The 27402-nt window shown below is 48.9% G+C and overlaps 1 pseudogene; it reads left to right on the forward strand.

The window, feature by feature from the left end:
* The first annotated feature begins 2750 nt into the window (after nucleotides 1-2750).
* Nucleotides 2751-8023, forward strand: LOC136105101 (olfactory receptor 6F1-like; annotated as a pseudogene).
* The last annotated feature ends 19379 nt before the right edge of the window (nucleotides 8024-27402 follow it).

A 27402-nucleotide genomic window follows, 5' to 3' on the forward strand; every position in this document is an offset into this window, starting at 1 on the left:
GCCCAAGATGCCTGGACATGGGAAATCTTGGTCTTGGTAGCCAAAGGGGTCCAGAGGTGGGACATCCTGGGTGTTAGTGGCATCGCAGTGTCCCAGGACTGGACATCTAGGCCTGGGTGTCCCAGAGTGTCCAGAGATGGGACATTTTAGGTCTTGGTGGCCCAAGATGGCTGCAGATGGGATATCTTGGGTCTTGAGATGGGACAACATTGGTCTTCATGGCCCCAAAGTGTCCAGGAATGGGACATTTTAGGTCTTGGTGGCCTAAGGGGCCCAGGGATGGGACATCTTTCCCTGAGTAGCCCAGGGGATACAGGGATGGGAAATTTTGGCTCTTGATGGCCCAGGTGGGCTGGAGATGGGACAATCTGGGCCCAGGGATGAGATATCCTGGGTCTTGGTGTCCTCATGAGGTCCAGAGATTAATCACAGTGTTTCTTGGTAGCCAATGTGGTCCAGGGATGGGACATCTTGGTCTTGGTGGCCCAAGATGACTGGACAGAAAGCATCCTGGTCTTGGTAGCCAAAAGGGGTCCAGAGATGTGTCATCCTGGGTCTTGGTGGCCTCACAGTGTCCAGTGATGGGACATCTAGACATGGGTGCATCAAAGTGTCCAGGGATGGCACATTTTAGGTCTTGGTGTCCAAAAGTGTCCAGGAATGGGACACCTGGGGTCTGGGATTGGACATTTTATGTGTTGATGACCTAAGGGGCCCAGAGATGTGACATCCTGGATCTTGGTGGCCCAAAGTGTCCAGGGAATTGTCCTGTTGGCCTGGGTGGTCCAAGGGTTGGGGAATTTTAGGTCTTGGTGGCCCAAGGGGGCTGGAGATGGGACATCTTGGGTCCAGAGATGGGACATCTCTGGTCTTGGTGTCCCCAAAGTGTCCAGAGATTGGGTCTTGGGTCTTGGTGTTCTAAGGGGTCCAGGGATGGGACATCTTGAGTCTGGTTGGCCCAAAATGTCCAGGGATGGGTCATCCGGGGTATGGGATGGGACATTCTTGCTCTCAATGGCCCAAGGGGTCCAGGGATGGGACATTTTAGGTTTTGACTACCCAAAGTGTCCAGGGATGGGACATGCTGGGTCTTGGTGGCCTCACAGTGTCCAGGGATGGGACGTCTTGGCCTGGGTGGTCCAAAGGGTCCAATGGTTGGGACATTTGAGGTCTTGGTGGTGCAAGATGTCTGCAGATGGGACATCTTGGGTCCCAAGATGGGACAACCTTGGTCTTTGTGGCCCCAAAATGTCCAGGGATGGGACATCTTTGCCTGGTTGTCCCAGAGTTTCCAGGGATGGGACATCTTGGTCTGGGTGGTCCAAGGGTTGGGGCATTTTAAGATCTTGGTGGCCCAAGGGTGTCCCAGAGTGTGCAGGGATAGGACATCTTGAGTCTCGGATGGGACATCCTGGCTCTCGGTGGTCCAACGGTTCCAGGAAAAGGACATTTTAGGTCTTTTGGTGGCCTAAGGGGACCAGAGATAGGAGATCTTGGCCTGGCTGGCTCAAGGGGGCTGGAGATGGGACATCTTAAGACTTGGTGTCTCCAAAGGGTCCAGGGATAGGCCATCTCCCTAGGGGTGCAGGGATGGGACATTATAGGTCCTGGTAGCCCAAGGGGCCCAGGGATAGGATATTTTACGTCTTGGTCACCTAATGTGTCCAGGCATGGGACATCCTGTGTCTTGGTGGCCACATAGTGTTCAGGGACGGGACGTCTTGGTCACTTAAGGGATCCAGGGATGGGAAATTTTGCCTCCTGATGGCCTCAGAGAGTCCAAACATGGGACATCTTGTTGGCCTAAGTGGTCCAGGGATGAGGCATCCAGGGTCTGGTTGGCCCAAGGGGGCTGGAGATGGGACATCTTGGGTCCAGAGATGGACAACTTGGTCTTGGTGGCCAAAAGTGTCCAGGGATGGGACATTTTAGCTCTTGGTGCCCTAATGGGTCCAGGGACAGGAAATTTTACCCTGAGTGGCCCAAGGTGTCCAGGGATGGGAAGTTTTGGCTCTTAGTGGCCTCACAGTTTCCAGGGATGGGACATAGTGGTGGTGAGAGTGGCCGTGTCTCTTCTGTCACCGGGACCAGGCCACGGTGGGGTGACCGCCTCCCTGCCCTGTATTTAAAGGGGTGCCTGGGCGGGCTCCTTTGTGACATCACCAGTGACGTCACAATGCCCACTGTGGCAGTTGCACAACCCCCTGAGATCCAGAGCCTTCAATATGGCTCCTTAGCACCTTTTGTGCCCCACTGTGCCTCTCCCCATGTGCACACCATGGTGGGACCAAGGTACTGGCAGTCACGTTCTCCCCCACCCTGGGCAGGGTGACTTCACCTCCACCAGCTTGATACAGGCAATTAACAATTCACTAATTAACACTTAAAGAACTAACACTGAAAGAGCTAACAGAGAGCTAAGCCTTAACCCACATCTCTATTGCCTAACCTTGCTTAGCTTTGTGTAACTTATTGTACGAGAAACAGGAGTTTGCTGACACCTTGCAAAGATGAAAAATCTTGGGTGCATTCTTTGTGCGTCCTTGGGTGAACCAGATAACAGAAACTTGGGCACAGGACAGGAGATACGCCAGTTCTAACCAGCTCAGCAGTCTGAGTCCCAGCCAACTCATCACACTGGACCAAAGGTCCCAGGTACAGAGAAGAGGACCCGGGGTCACGATCACGTACATGTTGGTGGCTTATCAGTTCCTTAGGCACAGCTTTAATGACACACACATAGACCAGCCATGTGCCTGAAGGTGGCCGATCAGGTGCTCAGGTGGAAGTGACCTCAGAGCCACCATCACAACTGTGTGCCTCTTGCCGGCCCACAAGTCCCTGAGGCACCACAGACCTGGTCCCAGCAATGCTGCCCATCTCCTCCTTGGTCCTAACAGCTGGTCAAATACCTGTAACCTCACATCCTTCTTCAGATGTCCCGTGGCTGCTCCAGAATCACCCTATGTTGCCCCAGGGGGCCAAGCTGCTTAAGTATGGTAGGGAGAGGGGTTGGAGGTGATGGGGGTTGAGCATGGGAACGAGAGCTTTGAGCATGAGATGTTCACTTTAGAGGTTAAGGGTTAGAGGTAAATTTTGAGATTGGGTTTAAAGTAGTGCATTACTGTCAGGGTGAGGGTTGGCATTTAGGGGTAAGGTTAGAGTTTAAGATTATTGCTTAGAACGCAGGTAAGGGCCTAACATGAATGCCACAGTCAATGTCACAACGGCATCACTGTTACCTGAAACCCTGCAGATCTTTCATCTCTCTTGGCCAAGCCGTTCTTTCCTCTCCTCTCTTGACTCAGTTCACCTTGACCTTCCCACATCTGTCATCACCTTGGGAGCAGCTTTCTGATGGCCTTCATGACTTCTGAGTATTTGCCTTCCCGCTGCTGGTCACTCAGTTCCTGTGACAGAAGTGACCTCACAGCAGCGTCCAAAGGGATGCAATGAGCTGCTGTGCTGCTGAGGTCCCTGCTCAGCCCACCCAGCAGCCCTGCACCACCCCTTAGGTCCCCTACTTCAGCTCATGGCTACCAGCTCGTACTCCAGAAGAGCTCCCATAGGTCCTGGGAGACTTTTCCCAGTCACACATGGCGCTTCAGCTGCCTCATGAAACTTTTCGTAGTTAGTTAGTTAGTTAGTTAGTTAGTTAGTTAGTTAGTTGGTTAGTTAGTTAGTTAGTTGGTTAGTTAGTTAGTTAGTTAGTTGGTTAGTTAGTTAGTTGGTTAGTTGGTTAGTTAGTTAGTTGGTTAGTTAGTTAGTTAGTTAGTTAGTTAGTTAGTTAGTTGGTTAGTTAGTTGGTTAGTTAGTTGGTTAGTTAGTTAGTTAGTTAGTTAGTTAGTTAGTTAGTTAGTTAGTTAGTTAGTTAGTTTTGACAGCACCATGGGCAAGTGTCAGCAAGCTAATTAAACACTGTATCTCTATTTGAATCTTTTTATGCAGCCATTTCCTAAAATGACAGAATCACAGAATGTTAGGGATCGGAAGGGACCTCAAAAGATCATCTAGTACAATCCCCTACCGGAGCAGGAAATACATTGCCTACCAATGGTTTGAGAAACACTGTTCAGAGGATCTTGTCAATTTGTATTGGCACATTTTATATCTCTACTTCTTTCCCTCTGTCTCTTTTACGTGCCTACCCTTTGAAGAGCTCTCTGAGGAAAAGATTAATTGAATTATGGAATACCACAGATTGGAAGAGACTCCCCTGTCAGTGTCTTCAACTGGATCAAGTGAGGCTCCCCTTAAAACTGTTCTGAGTTCTTATAATTCAGCGAGCCTGTTGTCCTGCACATCCTCTCTGGCGTTTGCAAGCAACTTAAGTAATTGCTCAACTTTATCCAGTTTTGCAGCAGAAACTGCTACAGGGATCTCTGAAACAGTCTGATTCTTCACCCAGGATGTTAATAACTACCTTTATGAACAGGAAATAGGCCCAGGCACAGCAGGATTTGCCTGTCTCCAGCACTGTCTGGAATCCCACAAGAAGAAATCCCGCACAAGTTGGGCAAACCTTTAATTTTTGCTGATTTTGGAGGTGGTTGATATTGAAGGAGGTTGACTTTACTCGATCGCTTGGTTTCGTGTTGATCCATTGTCTCAGACTGGTTTCTCCTGTTGTCTCTGTGGACGATGGGATGGGAAAGTCCTTGGAGCACCCAGGTGACTGAAGAGCTTTGGTTGCGCACCTGCACAACTTTGTTTCATCACCTCAAACCCCCCATCTCCTCCTCTCCCCCTTATCCCCTTGCATTTTGAATCATCCTGGTTTTGGAGCTGTCTGCTCTATTCCTTTCTACGTCTGAAAACAAATGTAAAGATGAAGGGAAAAACACCAGATTTTATTGCATATGTGGGCTTTTTTTGTGCTTCTTTCTCCTAGATGTGTGGTTTGATTTAAGAAATATAACTTAATAAATCAAAGAGTCGAGACTTGACTACTGAGTTCCACCTACCCCACAACAGGTGCCTGTGAGAGTTTGTTTTCCCGAAGCTCCCTGTATAATCAATGGAGACAGGAGAAAACTCTCAAGGCTGGGTCCTCCCAACCTATAGCTGGCACGCAAAAGAAAAGTTACAAATCTCTTCCAGTCACTTTTCTCCTGGTCTGCATTTAGGTCAGGACGTTTAATAGTAACAGCAATGAGCAACTGTTTGGAAGCAACTGCGTTTCAATGCAGATGGATGGCAGATGAGACTGTGTGGAACCATAACCGATTTCAGTCATTATTTAGAGCACTAAAGAAGAAGAGTTATACTTGTTCTCTATTCTGCCCTCCTATCCCCTTTCCTCAAGAAAGAGAGAGCACGAAGCTATGGAAGAAAGCAGGGGGTTATGGAAGAGGTGCTTGATACTGCTTATTCTGAAATCAATAGATACTCAGGGACTCCTAATCCAAAAAGGCAAGTACTGAAGAGTAGAAAGAAAAGGTTTCGATATACATTTGATATTATTTGATTTGATTTGATTTGATTTGATTTGATTTGATTTGATTTGGTTTGGTTTGATTTGATGTGATTTGATTTGATTTGATTTGATTTGATTTGATTCGATTTGATGTGATCTGATTTGATTTGATTTCATTTGATTTGACTTGATTTGATTTGATTTGATTGGATTTGATCTGATTTGATTTGATTTCATTTGATTTGATTTGATTTGATTTGATTTATTTGATTTGATTTGACTTGATTTGATTTGATTTGATTTGATTTGACTTGATTTGATTTGATTTGATATGATTTGATTTGATTTGATTTGATATGGTTTGATTTGATTTGATTTGATTTGATTTGATTTGATTTGGTTTGATTTGATTTGATTTGATTTGATTTGATTTGATTTGACTTGATTTGATTTGATTTGATTTGATTTGATTTGATTTGATGTGATTTGATTTGATTTGATTTGATTTGGTTTGATTTGATTTGATTTGATTTGATTTGATTTGGTTTGATTTGATGTGATTTGATTTGATTTGATTTGATTTGATTTGATTTGATTTGATTTGACTTGATTTGATTTGATGTGATTTGATTTGATTTGATTTGATTTGACTTGATTTGATTTGATTTGACTTGATTTGATTTGATTTGATTTGATGTGATTTGATTTGATTTGATTTGATTTGATTCGATTTGATGTGATCTGATTTGATTTGATTTCATTTGATTTGACTTGATTTGATTTGATTTGATTGGATTTGATCTGATTTGATTTGATTTCATTTGATTTGATTTGATTTGATTTGATTTATTTGATTTGATTTGACTTGATTTGATTTGATTTGATTTGACTTGATTTGATTTGATTTGATATGATTTGATTTGATTTGATTTGATTTGATATGATTTGATTTGATTTGATTTGATTTGATTTGATTTGATTTGATTTGGTTTGATTTGATTTGATTTGATTTGATTTGATTTGATTTGATTTGATTTGACTTGATGTGATTTGATTTGATCTGATTTGATTTGATTTGATGTGATTTGATCTGATTTGATTTGATTTGATTTGATTTGGTTTGATTTGATTTGATTTGATTTGATTTGATTTGATTTGATTTGATGTGTTTTGATTTGATTTGATTTGATTTGATTTGATTTGACTTGATTTGATTTGATTTGATTTGACTTGATTTGATTTGATTTGATTTGATTTGATTTGATTTGATTTGATTTGATTTGACTTGATTTGATATGATTTGATTTGATTTGATTTGATTCGATTTGATTTGATTCGATTTGATTTGATTCGATTTGATTTGATGTGATTTGATTTGATTTGACTTGATTTGATTTGATTTGATTTGATTTGATTTGATTTGATTTGACTTGATTTGATTTGATTTGATTTGATTTGACTTGATTTGATTTGATTTGATTTGACTTGATTTGATTTGATTTGATTTGATTTGATTTGATTTGATTTGATTTGATTTGATGTGATTTGATTTGATTTGATTTGATTTGATTTGATTCGACTTGATTTGATTTGATTTGATTTGATTTGATTTGACTTGATTTGATTTGATTTGATTTGATTTGATTTGATTTGATTTGATTTGATGTGATTTGACTTGATTTGATTTGATTTGATTTGGGGTCAAATCAATTTGGGTCCCCAAGGGACCCAAAAAGGGACCCAGGAGTTTGGGAGGGACCCAGGAGTTTGGGAGGGACCCAGGAGTGCCCCAGTGGACCCAAATAGGGACCCAGGAGTGCCCCAATGGACACATTTGTGCAATAAAAGGGATGACTTAGCCACAGAGGTGTGATAGATGTTTGGAACCAGTCTGCATGAATTTGGAATTTGGCAGGAATGGCATAAAATAGCTACCAGACTTTAAAATACCCTGTGTTGAAGGAAGAATTCTTTACGAGTGTTCGAAAAAGGTTGAAAGAAGACGACAAATTGTCTGAGATCTCCAGTTTAAACTGGATAGAGAAAAATCAGGGTGTGAGAAATGCTTGAAATACTTTATTTGTGTACTATAGGAAGACTGCAAGGAAGGAAAGAAGCAGAGAAGGTTTTGTAGAGCGTTTCACGCAGACTGTGGAATTATCACACTTGTTTTTTGCCGTGTTCCTGTCTCAGCATGATGAACTGAAATTCAACATGGGACCAGAAAATGGAACTGCAGTTACTGAGTTTGTCCTAGAGGGTTTCTCAGGGCTTGATCAAAGACTACAGCTCTTACTCTCTCTGTTCTTTCTGCTCATATACCTGACAACAGTGATGGGGAACACTACCATAACTTTCCTCGTATATGCAGATCACTGCCTACAAACCCCCATGTACTTTTTCATTGCCAATCTGGCCTTCCTAGAAATCTGCTTTACATCCTCCACAAGCATAAAATTGGTTGTGATCCTGGGTTCTGGTAAGAGAACAATCTCACTAAGCAGCTGCTTTGCCCAATCCTATTTCTATTTTTCCATCACTTTTTCTGTGACAACTCCACCTTATTCAAACTGTGCTGCTCTGACACCAGCTTGCTCTGGAAAATAGACTCTGTTTTCTTATCATTTGTCGTTCTGGGTTCCTTATGTTTAACTCTGGCATTTTACATGTGCATCCTTTTCTGCATTCTACATCTTCCAGCAGCCTCTGGGAGGAAAAAAGCTTTTACCACGTGTTCTTCCCATCTCACCACTTTGGCCGTTGTATATGGGAGCTGTGTTGTTCTCTATGCATGTCCTTCAGAATATGTTTCCTTGGAGACTAACAGCATTGTAGCGTTGCTGAACACTGTTCTGTACCCATTCTTAAATCCATTCATCTATGGTCTCAGAAACAAGACTGTGATACTGGCCCTGAATGAAGCCATTGCCCGTACAACAACACAGATTTTCCCCTAATCATGAGGCATTTCTGGACAGCAATTCCAGTGATCTGCTATCATATGCTAGATAATACCAATGCATATGTACACAAGCTCCAGACACAGATGACTCAGGAGATTTATGTTCTCGTTGGATGTTGTTAAGTGATAAGAAGCTCCTCTGCACACACAAAGAAGGCACTAACAAAGGCAGGAGAAGTAAGTCAGTTAATACCCTGCCCCGACTGCTCCCAGCACCATCACAGGAGCCACCAGCTCATCACAAGCCCACCTCCAAAACCAAGAATAGCACAGAGGCTCATTGGCAAGTGGGAACCCAAATTACAGGCTCTGAGGAATTAACATCTTGTTCCAAGGCTGCCCTGGGAGTGCCATCAGCCTCATTGTCCAGGTTTGAAGCCCATTGAGAGGAATGACTGAGAGCAGCTCTCTGGATCACCATTTAGACTAACAGGATTTTGCCTAGGGGTGCAGGACACATTCGGGTGCAGGGGAAGAACGTTTCTGGATTACACAGGACTTATCATGGGAAGTCTGGGGAAGGACCCCAACCAGTGCAGTCTGTCCTGTCTTCTCATTAAACTTAATTTCTAAATCTATGCTATGTGAGCAAATCTCTCCTCTGCGTGAATGTGTGAGTGTAGCGAGCAGAACAGGAGCAGGGGGTCAGACAGCCTGTATGTCATTGGTGCCAGCAACTGAGAGACCAGAGTGACCAGACATAAGAGTGTGTGTGCACATGTGTGTGACTGGGGGGGTCTGTACCAGTATCTGGAATGGGGCTGCAGCCCTGGGGGCTCATGTGTCCTGGTGTCTGCAATTGGCAAGACCGATATCCTGAGGAGGCTGCTGAGCAGACTGTTTGGGCCCAGGATCCACCCTGTTACAGGTATATGTGTAAAACAGACTAGACTAGACTAGACTAGACTAGTTCAGTGGGAAGAGGCCTACAGTGATCATCTAGTTCCAAATACCTGACCCATTCAGGGCTGACCAAAAGATAAATCATGTACCAAGGGCATTGTCCAAGTGTCTCTTAAACACTGACAGGCTTGGGGTATTGACCACCTCTCTAGGAAGCCTGTTCTGGTTTTTGACCAACCTTGATAAAGAGATGGTTCCTAATATCTAGTCTAAACCTTCCCTGACCAAGCTTTGAACCATTCCCACGTGTCCTATCACTGGACACCAGGGAGAAGATCTCAGCACCTCCCTGTCCATGTCCCCTCCTCAGGAAGCTGTAGAGAGCAATGAGCCTCCTTTTCCCCAAACAAGAGAAGCCCAGAGTCCTCAACTGCTCCTCAGAGGACAATCCTTCCAGACCTTTCACCAATTTTGTTGCTCTGCTCTGGACACATCCAAGGGCCTTCACATCCTTGTTGTAATAGTATATGGGGCCCAGAACTGCACACAGCCCTCAAGGTGAGGCCATACCAATGTTGAATACAGCAGCATAGTCACGTCTTTTGACCACATGGCCACGCTGTGTTTGATGCACCCCAGGATGTGGGTTACTGTCTTGGCTGCTGGGGAACAGTGTTGCCTCCTGTTGACCGTGTGGCCAACCATCACGCCAGATCCCTTTCTGCAGGGCTGCTCTCCAGCCGCTCTCTCCTAATCTACACTTGCACTCAGTGTTACTCTGTCCCAGGTGAACAACCCAGCACTTGGACTTGTTCAGTTTCATGCCGAGTTCCGGGTTCTGCAGTTGGGTCACAACAACCCCATTCAACACTACAGGCTTAAGGAAGAGCGACTGGAATCTGACAATGGAAAAGGACCTCGGGGTGTTGATCAGCACCCATCTGAACATGAGCCAGCATGTGCCCAGGTGGCCAAGAAGGCCAGCAGCATCCTGGTGTGCAACAGGAATAGTGTGGCCAGCAGGACCAGGCAAGTGATCATCCCCCTGTTCTCGGAACTGGTGAGGCTGCACCTCAAATCCTGTGTGTAGTTTTGGGCCCCTCACTACAAGACAGACCTTGAGGTGCTGGAGTGAGTTCAGAGAAGGGCAGTGAAGTTGGTGAGGGGTCTGGAGAACAAGTCAGATGGGGAGCAGTTGAGGGAACTGGGACTCTGTAGCCTGGAGAACAGGAGGTTGAAGGGAGACCTTATCACTGTCTACAAGTGCCTGAAAGGAGGTTGTAGCATGGAGGGTGTTGGTCTCTTCTCTCAAATAGCAAGTGATAGGACAAGAAGAAAGGGGCCACAAGTTGCACCCAGGAAGGTTCAGTTTGCATAATAGGAAAAATTTCTTCACAGAAGAGGTTGTCAGGCAGTGGAACAGGCTACCCAAGGAAGTGGTTGAGTCACCATCCCTGAAGGTGTTTAAAAGACATATAGATGAGGTTCTTAGGGACATGGTTTATAGCCAGAGTTAGGTTAATGGCTGGACACGATGATCTTGAGGGTTTCTTCCAACTTAAATGATTATATGATCTCACTGGGATGAGAAACATCATGGGGCAGCTCACCCATATGGAGTACCAGTATGGATGGATGAATGGGTGGATGGATGGATGCATGCATGCATGTATGCATGGTAGGGCAATCAGATAGATAGATGGATTGAGACAGAGAGGAGCATCAACCTCCCTATCAGCCCAAGGGCTGGGATCAGCCATGGCAGGAACACAGGACCGTCCCCCTGTGTCCTCTGCTCTTGTTTTCAAGAGATCCTTCACACCCGTTGCTGGCAGCCCTCTTGTGCCAGCCCCTCTCACCAGCACAAGACTCCTGCCCAGGAGCTCTTCATGCTGCTCCTGCTACCGCAGTGACAGAGCAGCCTGCCCTGAGCTGGGAATGCAGAAATAGGTTTCTGTGGGTCATTTATTCCCCCGTTGAAGCACAGAGCACTAGGAGCAGGCTGTGGTGCCTGAAAACCACAGTGAGATAGTTCAAGGCAGATCACTGAAGGTCCTTCACCATCTCCAGGAACACTGGGCACCCACAGATGGACACTCAAAGCAGCACCGTGACGTAACATCTTGCCCCATGTCCTCCCCTGAGCGCATGAAAAACCCAAGTACAGCAGCATGGCCTTGGTGGGGGGGAAATTTATTCAGGCTGACCACAGCTTTGGAAGAGGAGCCCAAGCTCCAAATACAGAAAGTGAGGAAATCCCCTTTTACGGGGTGTTTCGAAAAGATGGAGCAAATTTCAGAGATACAGTGATTTCAAAATGGATCCATCTTTTCGAAACATCCTGTGTTACAGAGATCCAACACAGGAAGTCGTGGTCCCAGAAACAGGTAAACAGGTCTCTGGTTCCAAGAGGCTGGCTTCATGCCTCTGGAGAAGTTTTGTGGATGAAGAAATTCTTTGACAAACATGGTTATCGCAGATAAAATGCACAGCCCAAAGCAGGATCCTGAGATGAATTGGAAATAACTTCTGAAGAGACTTGGGTAACTAATTGTTCTAACAGAAAAATGATTGAATCACTTTCTTCAGTGCCACTTTCAGCTCCTGGTTCCTCATGGTGTAGATGAGGGGGTTCACTGCTAGAGGCACCAGTGAGTACAGAAAGAGACCACCAGGTCCAGGCTTGGTGAAAAAATGGAGGGGGGCGTCAGATAGGCAAACATGGCAGTGTTGGCAAACAGGGAGACCACGGCCAGGTGAGGGAGGCAAGTGGAAAAGGCTTTGTGCCATCCCTGCTCAGAGGGGATCCTCAGCACGGCCCTGAAGATCTGCACATAGGACACCACAATGAACACAAAACACCCAAATGCTACTAAAAGACTAACCACAATAAGCCCAAGTTCCTTGATGTAGGTGTTGGAACATGAGAGCTTGAGGATCTGGGGGATTTCACAGAAGAACTGGCCCAGGGCATTGCCCTTGCACAGGGGCAGTGAAAATGTATTGGCCGTGTGCAGCAGAGCATTGAGAAACCCAGTGGCCCAGGCAGCTGCTGCCATGTGGACACAAGCTCTGCTGCCCAGGAGGGTCCCGTAGTGCAGGGGTTTGCAGATGGCAAGGTAGCGGTCGTAGGACATGACAGTGAGAAGATACAACTCTGCTGATATGAAAAAGGAAAACAGAAAGACTTGGGAAGCACATCCCATATAAGAAATTGCCCTGGTGTCCCAGGGGGAGCTGGACATGGACTTGGGGAGAGTGGTGGAGATGAAACCCAGGTCAAGGAGGGCGAGGTTGAGCAGGAAGAAGTACATGGGGGTGTGGAGGTGCTGGTCCCAGGCTATGGTGGTGATGATGAGGCCGTTGCCCAGGAGGGCAGCCAGGTAGATGCCCAGGAAGAGCCAGAAGTGCAAGAGCTGCAGCTCCCGTGTGTCTGCGAACGGCAGAAGGAGGAACTGGGTGATCGAGCTGCTGTTGGACATTTGCTGTCTGTGAACATGGGGACCTGTGCAAGGAGGAAAAGACAGTGACAAATTAGGGGAGACTTCTCTGAGCAAAATAAACATGCTTTTTCTCATTAAAACCTCCTCCCTGAAAGAGGGATATGTCAGTTTATTTTGTTTCTACAAAATGAGAAACATGTTTCATCACAACTTAAAATACAGCTTAGGCACCTGGTTTCCATGAATCATCTCTGGGGCAAGACCCCCAGTGTTGGTGTCAGAACAAGAATGGAACCACACTCCCACGCCAATCCCATACAGCAAGAGCACCAGGGAGAGGTGGAGAAACAGGGAAGGACACTGAAGTGTTCCTGAAAATTAAAGCAATAACAGAAAGGCAGATGGGCAGGCTGTGGAACCTCCTCCTTACCCGACTGTGCTGATGTCACTCACATAATGACACTGTAGAGCAAGTACGTTTAGCACCTTTTCTGCGTACCACGTACCAGGAACCCTTCACCTGGAGGTGCAGCTGCTGAGGTGAAGACTCATGACCTGGACCCCATAGCTTTGGGGCAGAGGCTCTGCTGGGGAAGAGAGGAGACCAGGGCTTGCACTGGGAAACATCTCTGCACTGCAGGAGATGGCAGGGGGGGTCCTGAATCCCACCTCCCCAGCATTTCTGGTCCATCTCCCTCTCCCTGCCCATGCCTGTGCTGCCTGCAGCTGTGTCTCTGTCCCTGGGTCTGCTCCCTGTCAGTGTCACAGACCCCATCCCACCCACTGTGTGCTCAGCTCTGTCCTGCTCACACCTCCTGGCACTGCCCAGGGGCAGTTCTGTGTGTGCAGGGACTCAGGAGCAGCTCAGACAAGTCCTAACGAGAATTGGGGTCTCAGTGTCTTCTCCAAAGAGATAAATAAATCCCCGTCTCCCACTGCACACCAGACAACCAAGAGTGGAAAACTGAAAGCACAGACTCCTTCCCTTGCAGCTGTTGCTGTCTTGATGTTGTTGTTCAGAAGGACCCTCTGCCATGTCTGTGGGGTTGATCTGGAGCTCTGAGCAGCCCTGACCCACACAACACCCTTCAACCCCACAAGCTCCCTGCCTGCCCTGCCGGGGATCGCTCCTTCCCCCACAGCTTCTGCCATGGGATCTCCCTGGGCAGGCTGAGCGCTGACCCTGGCAGGCGGCAGAGTCCCTGCCCCGGCACAGCCCTGGGGTGCAGGGACCCTGCTCTGCAGGACAGCCCTGGGCACCCCTGGGTGCACAACTTGCTTCTCAGATTTTCAAAGTTGCTGAAAAAGATCCCCATCCTTACAGATCCCATCAGCTGTGCCTGTACCAGTTTTAGGAGATGGCTCCAGGAGCTACAGCTGCATTGCCCTGCACCCAGAGACTTACCATGGCAAGGGCTGCAAAGGTTTCTCATCCAGTGAGCTCTCAATCATCCTCCCAATCCTGACCACCATTAATCTCTCTCTGCCTTGCTTGTCTCCCTGAGATCCCCAGGCAGAGCCCTCAGCCCTGCTGCACTGTGCAGAGGAGCTGCTCCTGGGCAGAGCTGTCTCTCTGCAGCGCTGCCGCTTGCCAGGAGCTCCCTCTGTCCCTGGAGCCCAGCCCAGCTCAACAGCACAGGAGCAGCCCAAGGAGCTTTAATGACCCCTCTGGTGGCGTTGGTGCTGAGTCCATGGACCTCAAACCCTGGAGGAAGATGAAGAAACTTCTCAAGAAGTCAAAGTCAGATTCAAACTGCAAAGTTTCTTGTAATGTTAATGAGTCCCACTGAGGGAACCTACTGAGAAACAGTATCCAGAATCTGGGTAGAACAGAAAATTGGAGGCAGTGATGACAGGTGAGAAAAAGCAAAGTAAAGGTCTCTTTGATACTGATTCAACCTGGATGTGTTTCTTTAACCAAAGGGCCAAGCCCTGACCCCAACCCTGGACTCTTCCTGGGACAGTGTGATGTGGGGCTGTACAAGGCCAAGGGCAGGATTATGGTCCCACACCTCCCAGGTTCCTGGCTGGGGACAAGGAGGCCATGAGGCCCCTGTGCTGGAAGGACAAGGTGTCTCCTCACAGGCATCAGAGGTGGACACAACAACCATCGCTAAGGGGAGGAGGAGCTCATGTCTGGTGGGGCTTTCGGCGTCTACATCCCTTGATCATCTCCACGACAGCCTGTCCTGTGCTGTGGCATCCCCTGCACCTCTTTCCCTGCAGGCTGCAGACATCCCCCCTGCTGCCCCATCTTGCTCTTGTCTGAGCATCTTCCTTCCTTTGCTGAGATCTCTGCATCCTCCCCAGCTGTTCCTTGAAGCACAAAGCCTTGGGCTGATGCAGACTCCCTCTGCTGACCTGCTCCACCACAGCACTGACCTTCCAGTCACATTCCTTGCTGCTCATGTCCAGCCTGGACCTCCCCAGCTGCACTTTGTGCCATTATTTCTTTCTCAAGTTCTTTCCCACTATGAAGAAACCTCCACCACCTCTGAAACCACCCTTCAAGCACTCTCAGGCTACTCCTGCACTGGTGCAGCCTCCCCAGCACCACTCAGCCAAAGCAGCCCAGGTCCCTCAGCATCCCACACCATGTGCACAAAGTGCTGAACCTGCTTTGGCAGAGCCCTGCACTCTCCAGTTCCCCCCTGCTTCTCCAAACTGGGAAGCCGCACACTGGCACACACCCGTGCGTGTGGGGTCACACCAGTGCTGAACCGAATGGGATGAGAACTCCAGGTGTCTGGGTCCCCGCGCTCCTCCTCATGCAGCCCCGTGTGCAGCTGCCTTGTTCCTGGTGAGCGTGCACCACGGGCTGGTGTGGGGACCTTGGAGTGCCCAGGCCCTTCTCCTCAGGGTCACTGCTCAGCGTGTCAGGTCCTGCTCTGTCCTCATGGATGGGTTTATTCTCCTGCCCCGATACAGCACTGGTCATTTCATCTTGTCAAAATTCAGAGTTTTCTGATGGGTAAATACCAGATGCCTGGGGGCAGACAATGCCAGCTGAAGTTTGAGGAGTCTGAATGACAGGGCAGAACAACATGGGCAGTGTTGTGGTGACTGGACATCAGCTACAGGATCCCTGATCAGGAAGAGGAATTAGATGAGGCCTCCTTCAGACAAATGAAATAAGCCTCAAGTTTCCAGGGCAGTATCCTTGTGTCAGACCTGAGATATCCCAATATCTGCAATGTACCAGCCATCCAGGAGGGGTTGGAGCTCATTGACAACATCTTCCTGACACGGGTGACTGAGGAGTCAGTGGGGTGAGGTGCCCTGTGGGACTTCACACTTACAAAACAGAAAGAGTTGGTCAGGATGGAACAGTCAGGGATGGGACAGTGGAGCTGAGGCTCCTGGGAGATGATAACAAGGCCAAGAGCAGGATTTCAGGAGAGCAAGCTTTGGCCTGCTGAGGGACCTGCTTGGGTCCTATGGGATATGACCTTGGTGTCTGCAGTGCTTTTCTCTCACATCTCCTCCCTCCTCTCCCCCACCTGCTGTTGTGCAGCGTTTTTTACCCTTTCTCAAACACAATATCCCAGAGGTGCTGCCAGCATCACTGAGTGGCTCAGATTTGGCAGGAGTGGGTCCATCTTGGAGCAGCTGAAATTGGCTCTGTCTGACGTTGGTCAAACTCCTGTTGTCTTCTCAGAGAGGTGACAACTGTAGCACATCCACACTCACCCCCAGTTCCAAGACTTTGCCATGTAAATCCAGTTAGATGTTACAAACCACTTGATCATGCAGAAGAAATGGAAAAGATGTTCTGTCAGGAACCTTAGGATGTCTCCAGTCAATGAGCAGGTTCCTATGGGGAACTATAATTGCCCTGACATTACCTGGCCAGGCAAAGCTGCAGGTGCCAACAGTTCAAAGGATCTTGGGCCAACTTCTTAACATGTCTGCCTGGTGGGCCAATGAGGGTGATGCTCACCTGGATCTGGTACTGATGAAGAAGGAAGAGCTGGTGAGGGATGTGAACATGAGTGTCCACCTTGGCTGTTGTGACCAGGAAACAGTGGGGTCCCAGACCCCGGAGGGGAGGGAGGAAGGCCAGCAGCAGAGCACAGGCTGGTGGGCTCCAGAGGAGAAGACTTGGACATACTGGGGGATGGTGAGCAAAGTAGGAAGTAGGTCTGAAGGGTGAAGGAGCTCAGGAAATCTGATCAGCCTTACAGGGCAGCCTGCTCCAAGCAAAGAATTTTCTCTCCAAGCACCCATGAACAGAAGCATTTATCTCATTGAGGGTGCTTGTCTGAACTGATGGAGCTCCAGGGCAAAAAGGCAGCACACAGGAGGTGGAAGCAGGGGAAGCTGCAAAAGAAGACATTTATACCATGGATGTAGGGATGATGGCTAAGATGCCCTGGGCTTGATCCTTGAATGGGAGTCTGAGGGCAGCAAGACGAGCTGACATTGCTTCATTTGCAGTAAAAGAACAGACACCCTGTCTAGATCATGGTTCTGCTGCTGAACTTCGTAAGAGTAGAATCAGACAGGACTGAGGTTCTTCATGGCTTCTTTGCCTCCATCTTTCCCAGCAAGGGGACTTTAATCCTAAAGGAGAACACCCAGGAGTGGATGGGGCTCAAGTCAGGGGTGACCTGAGCAAACTCAGATACCATTACAGAAAAGGAGATGGGTCATTTGACCAGGTCCTTGAACACAAGTATCACTGTGTTCTGTTGCCTGAAATTCCCAGGAACACCTTCTGGTCCAGAGGAGTGTGACTCCTCTTGAGGTGTCCTGGCCTGTCTCCTCACTTACATGGTGATTTAGGCACCCACTTTTCCATTATATTCAGTCTTTATCAGGACACGCTCCAGAACAATATGAAAACGAAACTGTTGAGATGAACTGCTCTGGAAAGGAAGGGAAGGGTGAGCAGGGAAGGAAACAGAAGAAATACAGATTTCTTGCTGTTTATTATGGAAATGCTTTCTGTTTGGCTATTCCTGAAATCTCTCTAATCATCCACACCAGACTTGAAACATTTAGGAAAATGCTGCACAGAGCCTTGGCTTGTAAGAGCATTATCAATGTTAATGAGCTGCCATGATCCTGAACTGCAGCTACTGAAACAACGAACAAACCTCTGATGAAGTGAAAGGCAGAAGCAAACCCCAAGTTTCTGAGGGTGTTTGGAACCCCATGAAGGGCCATCACTGACACAGCTGTGAAGGAAACAACCAGTGCAGGTCCCTGTCCCTGGAGGCTGGTGAAGGAAAGACTTGGAGACACTGATTACAGGTGGTGAGGGCCATGTGGAGGTGGCTCTGATGCCATGTCAGCCCTTGATGCTTGTTCATCTCCAGAATGGCTGAGACCAGACCCCTGGGACCTGGTAGATCCTTCTCAAATATTTATCAAGGTTTTTCCTGTGGACAGTGTGTTTTGTGTTTTGGGAGTTGGTTTTATGTGAACTGCTGTTGCTTTAACTGCAAGGCTGTGGTTTTCTGTGGAGCTGCAAATGCCTGTGAGTTCCTCACAACTCATCCAGCCTCTTTCATACACCTGGCAATGGTCACCATTCACCTCAATGTCCCAGTCCCAAGCTTGCTTGAATCCTCTATTTGGATCCATACCCATCACTCCAGGAGGTTCATGCATCGTCCAGGCTCATGGATGATTCCTGAAGACCATCCAAGTGTGGGCAGTGTAAGAGAGGAGCAGAGCAGGGTCAGCTCATGGGCCATGACTGAGCACAAACACCCCAGCAGCAGCCATTCCCCATCTCCCAGGCACAGTCATGCCCACAGCATGCAAATGGCACTGCCATACATGAGTAGCCCAAGAGAGGCCTTTCTTCCTTCCATATTCCCAGGAAAATCTTCCTCCTGTTCCTCCTCCACCTGCAGACATCAACTGCTTTCCATTTCTGTGCTCAGACATAGCTGGAAGGGTTCACTGAAGCCATCAGCCATCTCATTGCTTCTCCCTGACATGCCCTGACCCTCTCCCACACCTACACATGGCCAATCACGGCTGCTCAGGCCTCCCACTCTTCAGAAGAGGCCTTGAGCTTCTTGGTTCTTCATGGTGATAATAATAAACTTCTTTGCTCTCTGCAGAGTTCATGGTGAGCTTTCTTGTCCATAACAGCCCCCTATGGCCATGTCTTACTTAATGGTTGTGTTTTTACGATCATTTGTGCAGAAAGGGCAGTCACAGGACAGCACCCATTATGTCAAAACTGATGCCGAGTGAAATGCTGTAAAGACCTGGTGAGTTACCCCTGTGTCTAGGTAAGTTACGCAAACATTTGAAGGACTTCTCATGCCTTTTAACCTGATTATCCTCAGAAGACCACCAGCTTTGCATCTCAGGAAATGGGATGCCAGAGTTCAAGGGCAGGATGGTTTGGGCTCTGTCCTGGGATCTGGAAACTGAAACGTGCTCCCATCTCCCAACCCCCTGCCCTCCTCAGTGAGGGTGTGAGACATTCTGCCAGTGAGGGCTGAACTCACAGTCATGGCCAGTATCTTATGCCCAACTGCAGCCAATGGTGTCCTGCCAGCTCAGGACTGGAGCTTCCATTGCTGGAGGTATTTAAAACATGTGGAGATGTGGCACTTTGGGATATGGTTTAGTGGTGAGCTTGACAGTGTTTGATTTATGGTTGGACTCCATGTTCTTAAGGGTCTTTTCCAGCCTAAATGATTCTACAGTTCTATGATTTGGGTTGAAACCATTTCAATTCCATCACCTCCAGCTTCCCTCAGAGGCTGCTGTTGTGTGGCACAACTGTCCTGGCTCTCCAGGCAGGTTGGGCACTGGTTTGGTGCCTGCATTGGCAGTTTTCCCCTTCCTGGAGTAAAAGGCTGTTGAGGAGAGACAGTTGTAGAGATTTGGGACACAGGGGTTTGGAGCAATCCTTTCAAAATCTGAGCAGGCTGAGCTTTGGTACAAAGGCACAAAGGACGCCAGAATCTTTATGTGGTGTGCACTGACACACATTGTCACCTGCATTTCCAGTCTCTGCAGTCCCAGCTGTGCAGCAGAGTCTGGAGTTCTGAGCTCCCTTCATCTGCCCTGTGTGACACGTGTAAAATGGAACTACCCCAGTCAAATGGCTGGTTTTGATTCTCCTCACAGCCTAAAGCACCACGTGGGTCAGGAGACAAGTCACCCATCGAGGACTCATATGCTCTGCCCTTAAAGTTCAGGTGTTCCCGGGAATCTCGGCAGACATGTCACGCTGATATCTGGGTTCAAGGAGCTGGTCAAGAGCCTCGTGTCCATTTCTGTAATGGTGGCTTTGCTGTCTGGCTGATGTGCAGACTCTGTACATGGATGCTGACACCTCTTGAACAACCTGCCCTGAAAGGGTTAGCAATATGGGCAGTTCTTTCTGCAAGGGAATTAGGACAGCAAAAAAGACCCTGGGTTGGGGCAAAGGAAAAGCGATGCAAAAGTTGTGGTCAGGGCTCTATAGGGCACTTGTAAAGCAGCCCTGCACCTCATGTGAATTATTCTTGTGGTCAGGGAGCACCTGAGAGCTTTGTCTAAACTGAAAACATGAAGGGGATGAAAGGACAGCATCATTCAGGCTGAATGTGATGACAGGAAATGTCTTGACCAACCTCCTGCTCAAAGCAGGGTCAGACCAGATTACTCAGGGCTTGATCCAAACACATCTTGGTCACTTTCTGGGACAGAGTGAGTGCGCACTCCTGGGAAACAGTTTCCAGTGCTTGACTGTCCTCAGGAATGGAAAGTTTCTCCCTTTCTACAGCACCTTTCCAAGCCCAAACATCTAGATGGCTTTTTACTCATCTACTTACACACTGACACAGACCATAATATACTGCCTTGGGCACAAGAATATTGAGGGGGATGATGCTGAATGCCTTGCTGACTTCCAGGTAACAGATCACCAGTGTTCTCCCCACGTCCACAGCCCTGTCCTTTCCTCACAGAAACAAAGAGGATGGACAGGCACAACCTGCCCTGGGTAAACCCCATCACCTTCTCTTCCAGACACCCAGAAATGGGGTCCCAGTGGACATGTTCTGGGGCACAGCCCTTAGTTCCCCTGCTCACCCATTGGCCATTTTGAAAAGTGCACACACTGTGTGAGAGCTGCCAGTGGTCAGGGAGTCCCCCCAGTCTCCATGAGCTTTCCAAGATGGTGGAGAGTGGCCTCCCTGTGACATCGTCCTGCTGTCTCAGCTCCTGGGATGCTGCCCCTGCTGTCCCATAGACTGGAAAGGGTTGTGTTAGTTCCAGTGACCCCTGACTTGATCCCCATCCACTGCTGGTTGTTCTCCACATTCCTGTCTCCAGTCACACAGTCCTGGGACACATTGCAAGTGAATATGGAGGACAAGAGGACACAGGGATTCTCCCCTCTTTCCCTTATTAAATTCATCAATGGCCACGCAGTGTCTTTGTTTCTCCTTTAACTGTTCCTGCAGTAGTAACAGCTCATTATGGGTCCTTGAAATGCCTTAGAGGTCCAGACTGAGTTCTGATCTGGGCTGTTCTGTGCTTGGAGGCTGCTGTCCTTGCAGACCAGATGAGCTCACTTCTGCCACCCTGCCTGGCAGTTCATTCCATCCGTGTCACAGTTCTGTCTGCAGCACTGACAGCTCCAGCTCCCCAGTCAGGTCCCTGGCTGAGGACATTGCCTCACATCTGGGCTGGACCACCCCAGCTGTGGCACCAGCCCAGCTCTGACCTGCCACACGAAACCTGGTACCAAGTGTCCAAGAGCCCATGTGTGCAAAGGCTTTGCCTCAGAGCACGGACATGACATGGCCAAAGATTGATGAATGTCTCTCTAGACCTAGGATATAAAACCAGAATAAAATGTCTTAACTCATTCAACTGAAGATATTCCTCCTCTAGCTTTGAGGAATTAGATACTTCGCTGTGAGATTCCTGGTGTCCTGTATAATGATGGAACAAGAAAATATGATTCTCATAGTGATTTTTTTTTTTAAAAAACTGAATATACAGTGCTAGAAATAAGTGTCTCTGAAGAGGAGAGAGAATCAACATCACTGATTACTTCAACTTTGAAGTTGTGCCCCTGGAGCCCCAGGGAGATGTGGAAGGAGCCCAGAGGGGACAGAGAAAGGGACATGAGGGGCTGCTCCTGTGCTGCTGAGCTGGGCTGGGCTCCTGGGACAGAGGGAGCTCCTGGCAAGCGGCAGCGCTGCAGAGAGACAGCTCTGCCCAGGAGCAGCTCCTCTGCACAGCGCAGCAGGGCTGAGGGCTCTGCCTGGAGATGCTGACAGGAGAGCAACCAGGCAGAGAGAGATTAAAGGCAATGTGGGGTGGTAGGTTGCTGAGGATTCAATGAGACAAATCTTCACAGTTCTAACATGTTAAGTCTCTGGCTGTAGGACAATGCAGCTCCATTTCCTGGAGGGAGACCCTAAGCTGGTACATCCCACAATTTACAGAATCTGGCAGGTGTCTCTCACAGTATCCCTGTTGTAGAGGAGAAGAACACACTCCAGAGCAGGGCTTCCCTGCTGCACTGTCAGAGAGAAAGGGAATGACGACAACTTCTTCTGAGAGTGAGTGCAGGGGGAGCACCCAGGGGTGCCCAGGGCTGTCCTGCAGAGCAGGGTCCCGGCAGCCCAGGGCTGTGCCGGGGCAGGGACTCTGCCGCCTGCCAGGGTCAGTGCTCAGCCTGCCCGCGGAGATCCCCATGGTGCTCTGAGTAGAAGTAAGAGTTGAAGGAGTGACCCCCAAAATGCCAGGGTCCTTCTGCTGTGGAGAGGGTGCTGTGTGGGTCAGGGCTGCTCACAGCTCCTGATCACTCCCAGAATATTTACAACAAGAGGTTTCAAGATGAAAATCAAGACAAGGAACTTTCCTGAGTCTTTGTTTTCAGTCTCCCGCTCTTGGGGAATGGGTGGGAATAGATGTAAAACGAGTTCTACATTTTAAAAAACTATTTGCATACTACAACTGTGTGATCAGTAGGTCTTCAAGAGAATCCCGATATGCCTTCAGCCACACCTCTGCCTATGCAGCAACAGCATCACTTTTGCTGGACACATTACACTTAATCTAACCCGTCGTGTTTTCCAACCTGCGTACAGGAAGATGCCCCCAGGCAGTGCCCTGTGAACAGGCAGGATCTGTAGGGCCAGGGGGAGGGCACAGAGGGTGGGATGGGGTCTGTGAGCACGGACAGGGAAGAGACATGGACAGGGAAACACCTCCCAGGGGGAGAATCTCCAGGCAGCAGGGAAATGATCAGAAATGGGAGGAAACTAAACCCGGAATTGTTATGGGAGGGAGAACAGAGAAAAGTCCCTGTGATCCCCTGCAGTGCCGATCCCTCCTGTGAGCAGCCCCCTGGCCTCCTGTCCCACCCAGCAAAGCCTCTGCCCTCAGGGCCGGGGGCTCCAAGGCATGAAGCAGCTCCTGTGCAGCCAGAGCTCCAGTTCCTCTGCAGAGCACAGGGGCTGAGAGCAGTTGCCCGGCAATGTTGGTGTCTGGGAGGTGGCTGCACAGCTGGGGAAGGGTGACGCTGTCTGAGTGCCCGGCTGCCTCTGCCCTGGCCTCTCTCACACCCACCCTCACGGGATGTTTCCTTCTTGCTCCCCTGCTCTGGGTCACTGCTGTTGGGATCTTGTTCTTGCTGTCAGGCTCTCTGGGGATGGCAGTTTCAGCTGCAGAGTCACAGCCTGATCTTGTGGGTCCTTTCCTGCAGGTGTGTCCATGGGAACACGTGTCCCAGCTTTGCTCTGACCTGTGGCGTGTGGGCAATGCAGTCTGTGGGGCTGGGGAATGAGGTGAGTCTCCCTGAATCAAATGCCATCCTTAGAATTCTTGACTGTCTCGTTGAGATTTCCTTCCTAGCTGTGAGGTTTCCTCCTAGAATGCAAACCTGTCCTACAGCATCCTTGTGTTATCTGAAAGCCCCATGGAAATGCACAGAGATGCTACAACAGCAAAAATGTTGTTGAGTTTGTGAAATGAGCCGTGTGTCCAGGGCTAAATGTGGAGTGCCGAGACGTTGGGAAAGGGTGAGCCATGTCATGGTCTGAGTTGGCTCCCTCTACTCTCAGCAGTGCCTGGTGGCTTTTCAGGGTAACATGTGAGTGTGATCAGGCTCCATCTCAGAAAGGTGCCAACCCAGGGCAGCTGGAGGAAGACAGAGGGACAGAGCAGCTGCCCTCACTCTGCACTGACCCACAGGCATCCTCTGGTCTCACAGGACTCGCTCTGTTCTCCCTGAGTGCAGCAGAAATGCTGAGGGTTTCTGACACCCAACAACACTCCCCAGGGTGGGAGGGGAGAAGGAGCTGTATAAACACCAAACCTCTCCAACTCAGTTTCTCCGGCCTGGGGGTACAGATGCTGACAGTCCCTTCTGCACCAGGAGCGGTTCCAGCTGACACAGCTGAACCCCAGGACTGGCCCCTGCCCCACTCAATCACACAGGGTCAGTCTGACTCCTCAAGAGCCCCTGGGCAGAGACCCTGCTCTTCATTGCACACTCATCAAGCACCGACGAGGGCTCCAGTCAGGATGTTCTCCTGGAAAAGAAAAGTGTCTCTGTATGTAATGGGGTAGGGGGGTCTATAGGAAATGGCTTTGGTTTTTCTCAGAGAAGTCTCCTCTAACTTGTCACAATCTTTTCCTCCTTGCACAGGTCCTCACGCCCACAGGCAGCAAATGTCCAACAGCAGCTCCATCACCCAGTTCCTCCTCCTGGCGTTCACAGACATACGGGAGCTGCAGCTCTTGCATTTCTGGCTCTTCCTGGGCATCTACCTGGCTGCCCTCCTGGGCAACGGCCTCATCATCACCACCATAGCCTGGGACCAGCACCTCCACACCCCCATGTACTTCTTCCTGCTCAACCTCTCCCTCCTCGACCTGGGCTCCATCTCCACCATTGTCCCTAAATCCATGGCAAATTCCCTTTGGGACACCAGGGTTATTTCCTACAGAGGATGTGCTGCCCAACTCTTTTTGTTTTTCTTTTTCATTTCAGCAGAATTTTTTCTTCTCACCATCATGTCCTATGACCGCTACGTTGCCATCTGCAAACCCCTGCACTACGGGACCCTCCTGGGCAGCAGAGCTTGTGTCCACATGGCAGCAGCTGCCTGGGCCACTGGGTTTCTCTATTCTCTGCTGCACACGGCCAATACATTTTCACTGCCCCTGTGCAAGGGCAATGCCCTGGGCCAGTTCTTCTGTGAAATCCCCCACATCCTCAAGCTCTCCTGCTCACACTCCTACCTCAGAGAACTTGGGCTTCTTGTGGTCAGTGCCTGTTTAGCATTTTCATGTTTTGTTTTCATTCTTTTCTCCTATGTGCAGATCTTCATGGCCGTGCTGAGGATCCCCTCTGAGCAGGGACGGCACAAAGCCTTTTCCACCTGCCTCCCTCACCTGGCCGTGGTCTCCCTGTTGGTCAGCACTGTCATGTTTGCCTACCTGAAACCCCCCTCCATCTCTTCCTCATCCCTGGATCTGGTGGTGTCTGTTCTGTACTCGGTGGTGCCTCCAGCAGTGAACCCCCTCATCTACAGCATGAGGAACCAGGAGATCAAGGATGCCCTGTGCAAACTGATGACTGATATTTTCCTGAAGCAAGTCTTCTCGTCAGCTTCTGCATAGCAGTTATAGAACAATTCGTTGTATTACATCTTCTCTTTTTGTGTGTTTTTTTTGTTTGTTTGTTTGTGGTTTGTTTTTCTTCTTTAATTTTGCCTTTTTTTTTTTTTTTTTTTGTGATGGTGGTTTATTTTTAGTCACTAGAATATTGTCATCCCCTTTGTAATTCACTCTCTTATGTGCCTTTCTGTCTGAGTGGATTTTTAAATAAAGTGTTGTTTTTATGTGTTTAACCATAACAAAGGCCACCACAAATATTTGGGAATATTTCCTGAAATCCTTACTCCAAGGTATTTTTGGAGCTGCAGGGACAGTTTGTGTGTTTGTATGGAAGGAAATGAAGTCCAAGTATGGCAGTGTCACTGGGGAGCACCATCTCTGGATCTTCGGGGGTTGCTTTTTTTCCACTTCCACAGTTTCCTTCCCACCCCTTGTGTTGGTTCAAGGCTTGAGTGCTCTGGCAGCTTGGTCCCCGTCCTGCTGTGTGTGAGACCTGTAACCGCAGGGAAGGACAGGCGATGGGCACTGCTGTGACAGAGCTGGCATGCATAATGAAGGGTGATCTCCTCAGGGCAACGCCTGTATGTTTATGTATTTTTACAGAGTTTCTCTCAAGAACAAGCCCAAGAGAGTTTCGCACAGATGCAAACACCATTGTACAGCTGAGCAGTGTGTGTGTGCAGGGCTGGCACACAGCAGTGTCCCCTCACAGCCAGGCCTCCTGCCAGAGACCTGCAGGACCAGCAGAGCAGGGTACGACTGGTGCCCGTGTGCACTGGACACCCCTTTGGAAGGAGCCTCAGGTCAATCATCATGCACTGGCCCCTCAGGACTACCATTTCTAACCCTGGCCTCCCACCTTAGCTCAGAGAGGTTGTTCTTCTTTCCATGAAGATACATTGAATGAATAGGTCTGAAGTCCATGTTGCACTGTACAGGTGAGTTGTAAACATGCACATCATGTATGTGAGGTGAGATGAACCCAAGTGAGCACAAATGACATCAGCTGTTCTGTGGGGGTACTATGAAGGCCTGCTTCCTTGAACTGGGATCTTCTTCCTTGAACCAAGGTCCATGTGTCCATTCCTCATGATGTGGGAAATCTGAGATGAGTACAGAGCAGGTGACACACCAAAGGGATGAGATACTTCCCATCGTTTGAGTGTCGTACCAGGAGGCCAGAGGGACACTGTGACTCCTGCCTTTGTGTGAAAAAGGGACAGACTCAGTCTCTGAACATCCCTGGGTGCATAAGAAGTCCAGGAGGGCAGCTCAGATGCGGATGCTTGATGGAACCCTGATATTTCTGTTTGTGACTCGAGGAACAAACTTCGTTGGATCAATGAGATTCATCTCAGCTGCCTTGGACAGGATCATTGCAAGTGCTCCAGTCTGCTACGTCACAGTATCACAGTATCACAGTATGTTTGGGATTGGAAGAGACCTCAAAAGATCATCTAGTCCAATCCCCCTGCTGGAGCAGGAACGCCTAGGTGAGGTCGCACAGGAAGGTGTCCAGGCGGGCTTTGAATGTCTCCAGGGAAGGAGACTCCACAACCTCCCTGGGTAGCCTGTTCCAGTGCTCTGTTACCCTCACTGAGAAGAAGTTCTTTCTCAAATTTAAGTGGAACCTCTTGTGTTCAAGCTTGATCCCATTGCCCCTTGTCCTATCATTGTTTGCCACTGAGAAGAGCCTGACTCCGTCCTCGTGGCACTCACCCTTTATATATTTATAAACATTAATAAGGTCACCCCTCAGTCTCCTCTTCTCCAAACTAAAGAGCCCCAGCTCCCTCAGCCTTTCTTCATAAGGGAGATGCTCCACTCCCTTAATCATCTTTGTTGCCCTACGCTGGACCCTCTCCAGCAGTTCCCTGTCCTTCTTGAACTGAGGGGCCCAGAACTGGACACAATATTCCAGATGGGGTCTCACCAGGGCGGAGTAGAGGGGAAGGAGGACCTCTCTCGATCTACTGACCACCCCCCTTGTAATACACCCAAGGATGCCATTGGCCTTCCTGGCCACAAGGGAACAGTGCTGGCTCATGGTCATCCTGTTGTCCACCAGGACCCCCAGGTCCCTTTCCCCTACACTGCTCTCTAATAGGTCATTCCCCAGCCTATACTGGAACTAGGGA

This window comes from Patagioenas fasciata, chromosome 9 (assembly GCF_037038585.1).
Source record: "Patagioenas fasciata isolate bPatFas1 chromosome 9, bPatFas1.hap1, whole genome shotgun sequence".
Classification (NCBI taxonomy): Eukaryota; Metazoa; Chordata; class Aves; order Columbiformes; family Columbidae; genus Patagioenas; species Patagioenas fasciata.